Source organism: Lolium perenne, chromosome 4 (genome assembly GCF_019359855.2).
Source record: "Lolium perenne isolate Kyuss_39 chromosome 4, Kyuss_2.0, whole genome shotgun sequence".
Lineage (NCBI taxonomy): Eukaryota > Viridiplantae > Streptophyta > Magnoliopsida > Poales > Poaceae > Lolium > Lolium perenne.
The window spans coordinates 388,499,705-388,508,930 of NC_067247.2; the positions used below are offsets into that span (position 1 = coordinate 388,499,705).

At 40.9% G+C, this 9,226-nt stretch overlaps 1 long non-coding RNA gene across 1 annotated transcript; it reads right to left on the minus strand.

Moving 5' to 3' along the window:
* Window positions 1–8,405: 8,405 nt before the first annotated feature.
* LOC127349274 (uncharacterized) lies at window positions 8,406–8,860 on the minus strand. The gene is made up of 2 exons (XR_007880176.2): window positions 8,693–8,860; window positions 8,406–8,601 (listed from the first exon to the last, which is right to left on the minus strand). It is a non-coding gene; the product is annotated as an uncharacterized lncRNA (long non-coding RNA).
* Window positions 8,861–9,226: the final 366 nt, after the last annotated feature.

Here is a 9,226-nt window from a genome sequence, read left to right on the forward strand (position 1 = left end):
TAGAACTTCTTGGAATCACAGTTTAAGTACTCTCCAAAAAACACAAATGTAATGGCCGAAAAATACAAGTTCACTGCCCGAATGTACAGCTTTGCATCCTGTTGACCAATACAGAAGAAGTGTAATGTATGTAATAGAGAATGTGAAGTTTCTAATTTTGATTTTACATGACTTTGAACTGAATTTCAGAAGAAATACTAAACAGAACTTCGTAAGAATACAAAACTGAACCTCGGGAATTTTGAAGCTAATAAGCTATACTCTGTTGAGCTTCTATTTTTTTAAGCTAACAAGCTACTGTTGTTTAATAAGTGGACTTCCTTTTTATGGTAAACTAAATTTATTTGTGCAGGTTCAATCAAATTCTTTCAACCAAAAGATAATTTATTTAGTCAAAAAAGGGGAACATCCTAGTAATTTAAACCCGAACTTTTCAGAGAGACAAAGGTGAACTTCAAAGCAATGTAGCTTCTCTGTTTCGCTTTTGAACTAAAGCGTCGATCGAGAAAATGAACTCCTAGAAAATATCAAGTGAACTCACACTGGTGAACAATGTGAACTACCTTTCTTCCGTAGAAGGATCAACCTCTGTCTCTATATCAAATACATACAGGGGAAGAAAGGAACCGTCCCAAGAGGTGATTTAACTAAGCAGTGAACTTCGATGGCGTCCATCTGGAACTGCTCCTTTTTCATTTTTATGGGTGAGGTTGTTGCCGGTTAGATTTGTGTCCCAAATAACAGAACTTTTGAACCAAACACTGCAAGTGTGATGTTTAAAATTTTTGTTAGTGAATGACCAAATGTTCATCAAGTGAACTTCAGATGTTCATCATCTAAACTTCACTATGTATCGATGTTTTCCACAATATATGTAACACCGTGTGATTCTGATATTGGAACAATATTGGAACAGTGTTCTGCCTATTTATACACACACTGCACTTCCAACAAGGGGTAGGACTGCGGCGTACGCGAGGGCAACGCGCGAGCTACGAGCACGGTGGACTTCCAATGGGGGCACGGTGAACTTCCCGGATGAAATCACGACATAAAACAGGAAGAATTTGAGTGCTCATGCCTGTGAAGGTGATTTTTTCATACATAAGTAATAATATATGAATTGGCACACACACATGACATCTTATAGCTTGTGAATACTGAATATCAGGACAACTAGTAAAATTAAGATAGTTAAGCCATGCACACTACCGAGATGACAAATTGCAGAGACAAACACAAGATGAACTTCTAGCATGAGACGAAGCTGGACTTCACTTTCTAAAAAGTTCAGAACTTCTGAATTATCTTGATGCTTACTACGATTTTATTTTACCAACAACTATCACAAAGGCATAGTGTGCATGACCTGGTCCATGGGGGCAGCAGATTTAAAAGAAGTTCCCAATTTACGACATATTAGACAATCTACTACATGGAAGTTTAAAAGAAAACGGTAACATAGCTGAATAATGTTATATCAATCACAGAGATCAATATCATGAACTCCTAGCACTCAAATTCATAAGAATATTAGACAAACTGAACTTCTCAGGCAAAATGCTAAGCATTTTTTCAAATCAAACAGTGACAGAGAAACATAGCAGGAGACAAAACAACCTAATACATGCTTCCAGATTGCATAATAGAGAAGCACACTTACATAAAACAAGCAGGTATCGATTGTTAACGTGTAACTTTGTGTATATTATGTTGAACAAATATCGTATCTCTCTTTACACAGAAAATAGTGATGGGTATGTGCTTATTTGCATTGCGATCAGAAACAAATCAAATGAGTAGGTTCAACAAGCAGCAACATATATTATGCAAGTAAGGCAAGTACCATGCTACGAAGCATTAAAAATTGGCAATTGATAGAGAGAACTGTGACAGGAGAGAGGAGCTAACTTCTTACCAGTAGCACAACAAGAATGGAACCTCATCTACACACGGATCCAAAGTAGGAAAGAAGTGTCTTTTTTATTTTGATTTTACTTACACGGTAGCATACCTTCTTGGGCCTAACGAGTGCATAACTCTAACTTGATAGAAGTGTACTGCCAGTGATGACTTTTTGACAACTTCTACAGAAAGTGGAGTCTACATGGAGCTATGAAACAAAATATAAGGAGAATAGCTGGTTCACATGTAGTTGTGTTTTGTAATTAACTGAACCGTGCTGTTGCTAGCTGTTAACCATGTTCTTGCTTGCTGTGCACTCCGCCGCTGGCAGAACCTGCTTCCCACTCTACCGGAGAGGCAAGCTATGGGTGCACACCCTACTGCCTAACCTATGCCATGTTTAACCTCCAGTTAGCTGGCATCGGCGCAGGAACTTGGAGCATGCAGAGAACGAAAATGGATAAGGCTAACTCCCAGGAAAAAAGGAGGTGAACTTCAATCATGATTATAAAACAAACATCAACAGATTCCTATATTTTTTTACCTCCAGAGATGAAAGTTCACAGCATACGTAACAAAAAAAAATAAGACGGCAGCCGCAATACACTCATAGCAGTTTACTATTTCAATAAGCGAGTTCGAGAGCAACTTAGCCTGGGAGTGAACTAAACTGAGAGCGAACTTGATAATTTATGTAAGGTGAACTTCCACTGTACAAACAGAGATATTTTTGTTTTTCTGTTTATATAAAATGGATACTTTTATAGTAAACAAAACACCAAACTTCAGCATGCAGATCAACTGCATTTCACGATTAAAAACATATACTTTTTCAAAGAGCTGGTGTTTGCTTTTAAGGTTGAGGAAACAACACTACGTGTGCACTTCTCAAATGCAAATAATGAACTTATAAATATCAAAGAATGAACTTTTGAAATTTCTTTTAATGCTAACGTCCAAAATTTTCCCAAACGAAACAAGCACACACAATCTATAAAATTATCTCACGCATGCATAACCAACAGAAATTGAAGAAATACTCTACGAAGTACGAAGTTAAAATATTCGGTAGTTTCTCGCGATTTAAGTGGTTGTGCCTGTACTGCGGTGCATCGGCAGCAGCAGGGGATGCAACAATGAGGTTTAGAAATATAAACGAAGAAATTCAGAAGGGTGGGGCAATACGAACTTCAAAACAAAACTAAGTAGACTTCATATGTGCATATGGTGAACTTATATTTTCAAAGCAATCGTAATGTTCTATAATCAGTACATGAAAATGGTAAGTTGTCCTCTAAACTGTTTGCATAAGCATACATATGTAGAGTAATACAAGGAAATAAACAAGTGAGCTTCCCCTCATAGAAGAACTGAACTTTTAGCAAACTCTTGAATGGATAAGTATTGAGAGGAGGAGCAGCTATGGTGTAGCAGCAGTACCTGTGCTTTAGATGATACGCTCGAATACAGAGCGTCGGCGCACCTCCCCGCACAACAACACCGGCGGCCCCTATCCGACCTCCCATCCACCACCGCCTGATGCAACTCGAAATCTGCCTCGTGCAGCTCACCGTGCAGTAGTTCAGAGGCAACGCAGGAAGCCAGACTCTCTGCCCTGCAATGTTGACTTTTACATGAGCTTAATTTTTGTTTTACATATTTGAAAAGAACTGAAACCGAACTTCGTACATAAAAAATGTGAACTTTCTGAATTCGTACGTAAATTATAAATTGCAGGAGATAACCAGGATCTATGAATATTAAATGAAATGATTCAACAATGATTTACCTAGCAAGCATTTACAATGTTTTTAAGGAATTTCAGCAGAAGTTGAGACTGGGACACCACAGGAATTTGTAGTGGCAACACACTTGAGTCCCCATGAAAAAAGAAACAAGGTGATACATCTCTGAGTTTGGATACCAGCAATAACCTTTAAAAATTCATAACAGGAGACAAAATAAAACGAACTGAATTTCCGTGATAAAATAAGTGAACTTCATGAGAAGGAAATGCAAACTTTATGAGAGAGAACTTCACAACTGCAGTCTATGATTTTTAACTAGACCCAACGCATATGATGAATTTCCAACTTTGCTATAGTGAAATTCTCTAAATTTGGAAGGTGGTAGTATTATTACTGTAGGCTCCCACATCTGAACTTATCATGGACTCCACTAGCCGAGCAACAAATCGAGAATGACCGTGTGCTCCCCTAACTCATGGGAATATAAAAGTGAACTTTGTCAATACAAAAAGTGAACTTGAGTTATTTTCCTATTAGACACACATCGATAGCAAAGGCATATATTTCATGTTCTATTTTTCCAAAAAGACATCGTCATAGAAACAAGTAATGAACTTTTCTCATATCGAAAAGTGAACTTCTGAAATTATTTTGTGTGATGTAATTATCCAAACTTAGCCTATATAAATTTCAGACACACCTAAGGTAGTTCAGAAGCAATACAACCTCAACAGCAATTTTAAAATCAACCAGCACCAAATCAATCAAAAAATGAAGTGAAATTCTAGGCCGGAATCTGTACCAACAACTTGATTAAACTCTCAAACGATTCTCCACACAACCTACAGAATTACAAGAAAAAAGGACGCCGATTCAACGAGCCATCATGAACCAGGGCCCTGCCACCATGGACACAGATCAAGAGAGATGGAGGCCAGGCTAGCATTTTATGGAGGCACTGTTTAAGAAGAAATAAAAGAGAAACAAGGGAACTAGCATTGTGTCTCATAACGAGCAAACTAGCATTGTGTCTCATAACTAATCAGTTTTAAATCCTTTTCATATCTCACAACGTATCAAATTGATACAGATATAGTACTAGAACAATTCCAAGACTAGTAATAGTTCAGTTGCAGGCTCACACGAGTTCATATCATAGCACTGCCAAAAATGGAACTGAATTTTAGAGCAGAAATCATCAACCTTCAAGACAAGTGGACCTCTAGCCTGGAGCATGGCATCCTGCAGCAGAAGGTCGTGAAAGTCTGAGAAGTTGGGCGATGACTCGTCCAGTGACGAGGTGAACTAAACAGCACTAGCGACTGAACTACACTTCCCGAATAAACACTGCAATCAGAAAAGCAATGAACCGAACCTGGATGAGGGCGTCAGTGACCTGGAGAACGCCATCGTAGCAGAGAGCAAGCCAGCATCGCAGCAGGAGTAGAAGACCTTGCCGCTGCAGGGGCACCAGGGCCCATCGAGGCAGTTCACATCGGGGGAAACAGAGACCGATCGTGGCGCGTGTCGAGGCAGGGACGACGAACTCTAGGGAGGAGTGGCGCCTGTGGGGTGACTCCTAGCCGGCGGCGGCCGAGAGCACAAGGGCGGCGCGGATTCCGACGCGTGGTCTACAGGGGACAGGCCGGACGATCCCCTGGTCATCATCGGTGCATGGTCTCCACGGAAGGGCGTCCGAGGAGTCCGTGTTCTCTGCCGGCGCCTGTGCATGTTCTCTGCCGGCGCGTGGTCTGCAGGGGAAGGGCTCCGCGCGAGCTGCAGGGAAGGGGAGGGCGGCGCGCCAGGTCAGGGTTTGGGAGCGGCGGCGTGCATACTGCAGGGGATGGGATGGGAGGCTCAAGATCTGTAGGGAAGGAGATGGGTGGCGCGCGAGCTGGGAGGAGGGGCGCCACCGGGCTTCTACGTTCGCGGGAGGCGGCGCCTATGTGGTGGCGAGCTCCCGGCGCCGGCGAAGTTGGGGGCTTTACGGGTGGGTGCCTCTTTTTTTTCCCGCGCGTGTGGTCGGGAGCTAGGGTCGGGGATGGTGGCGGGCGGTGGGCGGTGGGATGAGGGCTGCCGCCGGGGAAGAAGGTTGGGCGGGAGTTAGGGCCGGCCACCGGGGAAGAAGGTTAGGCGGGAGTTGGGGCCGGCCGCCGGGAAGAAGGCGGGCGGGAGTTGGTCCGGGCGGCGCGGTTCCTCTCGATAAGGAATAAACTGGGGGAGGTTCACGTTCGCGTCGGTAGGTTTCTTCAGGCCGAACGGAAGCTTGTGGGTGGTTAGGTTGGGCTAGGAACTAGGGGTTCGAGAATAGATATTCTAGAACCCCTCTTAAGGGGGGTTCGAGAATAGTTGGGCTCTATATATATATATATATATATATATATATATATATATATATGTATGTAGAGGATAGCCTTGTCTTCTCCTGTAAATAATGAAACTCTCCAGGGGGAGCTCTTCCGTAGAATATCGTTCTAAAATTACTTCCATAAAATTGGCTCTCTAAGTAAAAAAAAAAACTCATGATGCAGCAGTGTTCCAGGCTTCCATGACATTTTTTTGCTTCACGAAAAAATGGGATATTTGTTGTGCCTTTTTTGTATCACCATCTAGCAAATAGCTACCGGATCCCTCATTCACCAGCATCGTCCTCAGATAGTCTACCAAAGAAACTTTGCAACATAATAAACCAAGTGACAAGCACAAAAGAGCATCTGAGTGTCAACATGATATAAAATCTAAGAGTCGAGTTGAAATATTTCTGTCTAGCAAATTCAAGATTTGTTCCAACAATAAGAAAGGAACATGTAGCCTCTTACATAAATTACATGGTCGGGAGAAGAACTTGTACTCTCATATGGGACTTGAATATTCATCCATATTACAAAAGCCACACCCTCACCTAAACTCTTAAATTGCATAACATATTTTCATTATTCAAATTAAGGAAGTGAAAACAAGTTATGCATCACTGTGGGAACATAAGGTATTATCTGCAGTTTAGAGATTCCTTAATAGTTTCTCGATGGTATGATTATGTCATATGGACGCAAAGTTGTAGGGAAAACAATGACGGGAATACGAAATCCTCGAACTATGACTCACATACTACCACGGTTCTGTATCCTGAGAGAATAAAGTGGAGAGTTAATATATGTGTGGCACATTATGCTTAAGATTTGTACCTGTTCAGAACAAGAAAAAAGAAATTATCGTTATTCAAGTTCAAACAGGGGTGTAAACAAATTATGTTTCACTGTCTGAAGAAAAGGTATTCTCTGCAGTTTAAAGAGGTACCTTAATAGTTTCTTGATGGTATGATTATGTGATATGGAACAAAAGTGATAGAGAAAATAAAATGATCGGAATAAGAATTCCTATAGCTTTGTCTCACATACCGAACTTCTTAGCTTGACGAAGAAAATGTGCAGTGTGCAGAGTCAAGTACTTCTGTGCTTCTGTTCTTTGTATGGCAAACAATGAAGGCAATAAAAAATCCTAAAATTTTGATTTGCATACAGCACTTCTGTGCTTGAGAGAATAAAGTGGAGAGTCAATATGTGTAGCAATGTGTGCTTACGGTTTGCACCTGTTCCGAAGAAAGAAAAGGAAATTCTCGTTATTTAAATTCAGAAAGAGATATGAGGTATGAATAAGTCATATGGAATATTCTCAGCAGTTTCTCGATTATGTGATTATGTCATATGGAATAAAAGTGATGGAGCAAATAGTGACATGAGTAAGTAATGCAACAACTTTGAATCTCATACTGAACTTTATAGCTGCAGAGTGCAGAGTCAATATGCGTGCCACTCTGTGCTTGAGATGTGTACCTTCTCAGAACCAGAAAGCAAAGGAAATCTTTTTGCCTTGTTCTTACTGTATTATAAGATGAATATAAATTTTCACCGGCTGCTCTTAGGCACCTGCTAGGAGAACACTTTCCGTAACAGGTGACAAGATATAAGAATGGTAGAAATAGAATTTGCATTGAGTAATTGTATTAGCCCTCCAGAAAATAATATCGTCACCAAATTCCATCTAAAGCATTAAGCATGCCCCAATTTTAAATAATATAGCTCACGGATGATAGTTGTATAACTCCTCACTGCAATAAACTCAACTAAGTCGATCAGTGTAGCTAAATTTCATCAAAATTATTTCCACATGTTTTGCAAAATTTCAAATGTTATTTAGATTTTATTGTATATTGGTGTAACTTCAGAATAAATACATAGGTACCATAAAATCCTTTTCAATGCAGTTGGTTGTCACAATTATTTTAAATCCTTGAATATGTTCTTCATTCACCAACTCCGACTGATTCAATAAATAGGTGGGCAAAGAAAATAGCCAACGTAGACAAAGAAACATTATTTAGAGAGAAAAATATATTGTAATTGAGATAGATATATTACTTTCCAAAGTAGTCAAATTGTCAGATCTAATGCCATGAAAGCATCCATCACTTAGTGAAGAAATAAACATCTACTGGATAGTACTCGCATGATAGTTTCTTCTTTTTGTGCATGCAAAAGCATCGTTAGAAAATTAAAATTCACAACTTTGACCACAATATTACCAGGAACGATTTGCTCTGTGATATCAGCTTTCACATGCAGGTCACTATAGATGATCCATAAAATGACTGTACATGTCAAACAACGATCACTTCCATCAAGCAGCAGTCAACGACATGTGATTTTCATGAATAAGTAAATCATGGAACCATCAGAAATTCAAATGTTCAAGTGAGAGAAACTAAATCATGTTAGAAGGCGAATGATAATTGGTACAATAGCTGCAAGATGTTTCGAGCATATAATTAAAGACTGCAATATCCTTTGTTTTCTACTCTATGAAACTTGATGTATGTTGGACGAAGAGCAGAGCATGTCATCTTCGTCCTTGCATCATCGCCTTGACCCTCCTACCCGGCGCTCAGGCGCTGAATAAGATGAACACGAGAGCGCCAAATTACAGGGAGCCCCACTGCTTAATTATAAAGGAAGGCAAATAGAGCTAGGGTTAGGATTTACCTGATCGATGTTGAACATCACTGGTACGCCATCGAGGATGCTAGCCCAGAAATCATCCCTGCCTCCTGCTTCTCTTGCACCATCCGCCTCCTCTCCTCCTCAAATACTCATCGCTTAACGCTGCAGTTATTAGGGAAGTAGTGCGAGGAAGTCGATTGACCTTCAGCACCGTCATTACGGCGCTGTCGCGGGGCTCACGAATTGCATCGGGCGTGTGTTAAACTATAGCAAGAAGTGAGGCCAGATCAGAACTATCTCTGCAAGGATACCTGGGCCGCGGTCAAAACTCAGCCCAATTCACGAGAAAGCGTGTAACTGCATTTGCGGAGTAGCGGCCCGGTAATGTTCAGCTGGCCCGTTTGGCGCGAATGAATGAACCGAACTGGCACAAGTGACGTCTTGACGACTTGGGAGGATCTGGACCATCGACGAACATGATCAGACGGTGCAGGGGGCCAAATCGCTGTGGAGAGGTTCTACTGGTTCCATTATACTGTTAACTAATTAGCACCAAAACATAAGAAGTTCTCTACC